The sequence below is a fragment of the Solanum pennellii genome, chromosome 11, assembly GCF_001406875.1.
Source record: "Solanum pennellii chromosome 11, SPENNV200".
Taxonomy (NCBI): domain Eukaryota; kingdom Viridiplantae; phylum Streptophyta; class Magnoliopsida; order Solanales; family Solanaceae; genus Solanum; species Solanum pennellii.
Window position 1 is genome coordinate 49,333,845 of NC_028647.1, and position 5,557 is coordinate 49,339,401.

The following is a 5,557-nucleotide window of genomic DNA, read 5'->3' on the forward strand; positions in this document are numbered from 1 at the left end:
GTTATTACAGGTATTATCCCAGTATGCCATCGACCTGCGTCTGTGTTGTTTGATCCAGGTTCTACATTCTCTTATGTGTCTACGTATTTTGCTGCTAAATTTTATATGATATGTGATAGCATGACTGTACCTATTCGTGTTTCTACACCCGTGGGTAAGCCCTTAGTGGTGGATTGAGTTTATCGATCCTGTCTTGTTTCTTTGGCTGGGTATGACACTTGGGTAGACTTAATCATTCTGGGGATGGTAGACTTTGATGTTATCTTGGGTATGGATTGGCTTTCTCCTTATAACGCTGTCGTTGATTGTAATGCTAAGACTGTGACTTTAGCAATGCCTTGTGTTCTGAAGGTTGAGTGGAAGAGTGGTAGTGGTCTTATACTAGCAAGGTTATGTCTTTTATTCGTGCCCAGAGAATGGTGGAGAGGGGGTGTTTGTCTTACTTAGCGTTTATTCGGGATACTAGTGTTGAATCACCTCCCATGGACTCTGTTCCCATGGTTCAAGAGTTTCTCGATGTATTTCCTTCTTATCTTCCAGGTGTTCCTCCAGATAGGGATATCGATTTTGCTATTGATTTGGAGCCGGGCATTAAGCCTATTTCTATACCTCCATATCGTATGGCCCCAGTAGAGTTGAAAGAATTGAAGGATCAGTTGCATGATTGATTGAGTAAGGGATTTATTCGCCCTAGTGTATCACCTTGGGGTGCCCCTGTATTGTTTGTGAAGAAGAAGGATGGGACTATGAGAATGTGTACTTATTACAGAGAGTTTAACAAGGTACAGTGAAGAATAAGTATCCTCTTCCGCGTATTGATGACTTATTTGATCAGTTACAGGGAGCATCATTGTTCTCTAAGATTGATTTGAGGTCTGGGTATCATCAGTTGAAGATTAGGGCATAAGATATCCCTAAGACAGCTTTTCGGACTCGATATTGACATTATGAGTTCCTAGTGATGTCCTTTGGATTGACTAATGCCCCTGCAGCAATCATGGAGTTGATGAATGGGGTGTTTCGACCATACCTGAGGATTGTACTTTAAAGGTTGAGAGAAGAGAAGTTGTATGCCAAGTTCTCAAAGTGTGAGTTCTGGCTTACTTCTTAGACATTCTTGGGACACGTGGTGTCCAAGGAGGGTATTAGAGTAGATCAGGCCAAAATTGAGGCAGTTAAAGGCTGGACGCGACCTACTTCATCTACTGAGATTCAGAGTGTTGTGGGATTGGCAGGCTATTATCGACGATTTCTTCAGAGTTTCTCTACTATTGCAGCTCAATTAACAAGATTGACTAAACAGGCATTTTCAGTGGTCTGATGAGTGTGAGCAGAGCTTTAAAAAACTCAAGACTTTGTTGACTTCAGCTCCTGTGTTGACTCTACCTGAGGAGGGTGTAGACTTTACAGTGTATTTTGATGCTTCAGGAGTTGGATTGGGTTGTGTGTTGATGCAGAAGGGGAAGGTGATTGCTTATGCGTCTAGGCAGTTGAAATCCCATGAGAAGAACTACCCTACTCATGATTTGGAGTTGGCGGATGTGGTATTTGTACTTAAGTTATGGCGTCATTATTTGTATGGAGTGCATTGTGATATCTTCACTGATCATCGGAGTCTTCAGTATATCTTTAGCCAGAGGGATTTGAACTTGAGGCAACGGAGATAGCTTGAGTTGCTGAAGGACTATGATGTGACAATTCTTTATCATCCAGGAAAGGCCAATGTTGTGGCCGATGCTCTGAGTAGGAAGACTCCTAGCATGGGGAGTCTTGCAGCGCTTAGTATTGAGGAGAGACCATTTGCTAGAGATGTGCAGATATTAGCTAACAGTCTTGTCCGCTTGCAGATTTCAGAAGAGAGTGATGGGATGATTGCTTTTATTGAGGCTCGGTCTTCTTTAGTCGAGCAAAACCGTGCACACCAGTTTGATGATGAAAAATTATGTCTCATTCGAGACAAAGTATTGAGAGGGGAAGCTAAGGAGGCTGTCCTTGATTCTGATGGTGTCTTGCGGATCGGAGGCAGAATTTGTGTGCCCAGGATAGGCGATTTGATTATATTGATTCTTGAGGAGGCCCATTGTACTCGGTATTCCATCCATTCGGGAGCGGCGAAGATGTATCATGATCTGAGTCAGCATTACCGGTGGTGTGGAATGAAGAGAGATATTACAGACATTGTTTCGAGGTGTTTGACTTGCCAGCAGGTCAAGTGTGAGTACCAGCGGCCCGAGGGTGTATCTCAGAGGATGCCTATTCCTACTTGGAAGTGGGAGCGGATTACTATGTACTTTGTTGTGGGTTTGCCTACCACAATGGGTGGTAATGACTCTATTTGGGTTGTTGTTGATAGGCTGACCAAGTCTTCCCACTTCATTCCGGTTCTGGTGAAGTATACGGCAAAAAAGTTAGTCGAGCTATATATCAGTCAGATTGTGCGACTACATGGAGTTCCTATTTCTATCATATCAGATCGAGGTTCACTATTTACTTCTCACTTCTGGAAGGCATTACAGCATGGTATGGGTACTCAGTTAGATATGAGTACAACATTTCACCCTCAGACAGATGGTCAGCCCGAGCGGACGATACAGGAGTTGGAAGATATACTCTGAGCGTGTGTGATCGATTTTGGAGATAGATGAGATCGACATTTACCCTTAGTGGAGTATGCCTATAATAACAGTTATCACTCTAGTATCTAGATGGCCCCATTTGAGGCGTTGTATGGAAGACGGTGTAGGTCTTTAATTGGTTGGTTTGATTCGGCGGAGATGGACTCTTTGGATACAGACTTGCTTAGAGATGCTATGGAGCAAGTCCGTATGATTCAGTATATATTATTAACAACTCAGAGTGAACAGAAGAGTTATGCACACCGTAGAGTTAGAGCCTTAGTGTTTATGGAGGGTGATCATATTTGGCTCCGAGTATCACCCATGAATGGTGTGATGAGGTTTTGAAAGAAGGGCAAGCTTAGCCCTAGGTTCATTGAACCTCTTGAGATTTTGAGCCGAGTGGGAGAGGTGGCCTATAAGTTGGCCTTGCCACCTAGTTTGTCGGCAGTTCATCCTGTTTTCCATTTCTCTATGCTTCGGAAGTATATTTCGAATGAATCTCATGTGATTTCACTCGATTCTGTGTAGCTGGGTCTAGACTTGACATATGAGGAGGAGCCTATAGCTATTTTGGATAGGTAGGTTCGAAAGCTTAGGACCAAGGAGATTGCTTCAGTGAAGGTGCAGTGGAAGCACGGACCGGTGAGAGAGGCAACTAGGGAGACAGACTCTGACATGCGTGGCAGATACCCTCAGCTTTTTAAAGCTTCAGGTACTTTCTTTCACTTCATGTTCGAGGACGAACATGATTTTTAGTGGTGGATATTGTAATGACCCGCGAGGTTATTTTTGGAAATTTGAATTATTCGTATAATTTGAATTAATTAATTAATGAATAAATTTTAGATAATTTATTTAATTTGTGACTAAAAGGGATAAATCCGTAATTTATTTAAGACCCTAATCTACATAACCAATATATAGAAATAAATTATTAGGGTTAAGAATTTTTGGATCATAATTTACAAGAAGCAATAAGAAAAAAAAGGTTACGACTTCCCTAAGGCATCGCCGACGGCATTCAGGTAATATTTTTTTAATTTTCTTATGAAATTTTCGTAGATTAAATTATTAAACTTTAAGGTTTTCTTCAAAAAAATTTTGTAGACTTTGATAAAGTTATGCACTTTTGATAAATTTTATTGGTTTGAAATTTTGAGTTGGCAGTGGTTTGCTAGGAGAGGAAAATAATTGAAATATATTTGTTGATGTATTCGTTACAGTATCATTGCCTGAACTTGGGACAATAATTGGCTAATGATGATTTGGGAGGCTTAAAATGTTAGGTCGGCAAGGCGCATTGGAAAAAAACTTTTTACGTGGGGAAATAAACAAATCTACATGTGACACATCGATTTATTTTTATTTTTAAAAAGACTTCATTTTCTTTGTTTTTTCTCCATATCTCTAACCTGGGCCCCACCCCTTTCTTCATTTTATTACATGCCTTCTTCTTCTAAAACTCCACCAACAACAGGGGAAAAGTACAGTTTGTATTTTCTCTTCTCACAGGTCACTATAGTTGCAAAGAAGGACAAAAATAAAATTTATCTCCCTTGAAACATTCATCTTCATTGTAATTGATAAAGATATTAATTATAAATTCAAAAATTAATTATCTGATCTGTAACTTTACATAATTATTCATTTCAATTTCTAGTGAATATACAAACATTATGGGCAGAAATTTTTTTTATTTGAGATTGAAACGATATGAAAAATAAATTTCAGGAAAATGCTTCTATTTCAAAAATGTAATCATTTTTTTGTTTTGATGTTCAATAGATCTGCACACTTAAGAGGAAACGATTAGTGATAAGCGATTATCATCTAACAAGAAACTATGGATGAAAAATTAAATGTGACATCACAAAATAAAAAGAAGTTGGTTCTCAAGAATGAGGAAGAAATCAAGTAATATACTAACCTAAAAAAATTTGCATCATGGTGAAAAGTGGCAAAGAGAGCCTGAGAAATAAGAATGAAAAATAAATAAATTCAAGAGGATGGTGCAAGGAGAGAGAAAAGTGAAGAAGAAGACAAAAAAATAAACTTCTTTGAAAATCTTTTCAAACGCGCTCAGAATTCGTGTACGACACATATAGCGTTGAGTCAGGGTAAAGTGTTCAAATGACACAATACAAACTGTTTAAAATGAACAAAATCTATTTAAGGTGTATAAATAAAAGTTAGTGCCAAGTATAAGGGGTTGCCGATGGGTTCCCTAAATCTTTTATACAAACTAGTTCAAAGACTAACAACTATAAAAACTTCACCATTAATTAACCATAGATTATTAATATAAACCAACACAAAACAACATCAAATCAATTTGAAAGGGAATTGAATGAAAACCCATATTTTTGACAACGAAATAGTAAGGAACATATCTAATCAAGGAAATGGTAAGGAACATATAAACTTCAAACATTTATAAGCCTCTTTGTAATTTCAGAACAACAAGGACACATGCCTGGTGTGTTTCATTGTTTTGAGGAGTTTCTAAGCCAACAGAGCTAGCGATAATATGTTTTGCAAATTCATTTTAAATATTAATTAACTAAAACTTAAATGAAGAATCTTTCATAATAAGTCAATTCCATAAATTACTGAGAAATTTTATGATAAATACGAGTTAAATCTATAATAGATACTGAACATTTGGTAAGATTAAAAAAATGGCGGATATGGAAATACAGATAAATATTTTACAAAGAAAACGGAAAGCGTAAATATGACAAAGTGATATAAAATGTGAAAAATTACTAACTCTTACATCCGCAAGTTCATAGATAGCAACAAATCATGTAATACAACTCATCACTCTAACGCATGAGAAATGGTTGGTCTGGAAAAGTTGATGCAACAACATTAAGTTGTAGGTTAACTTTTTGTCTGAGTTGATAAATGCCAAGATCAAAATTAATAATACAAGGATC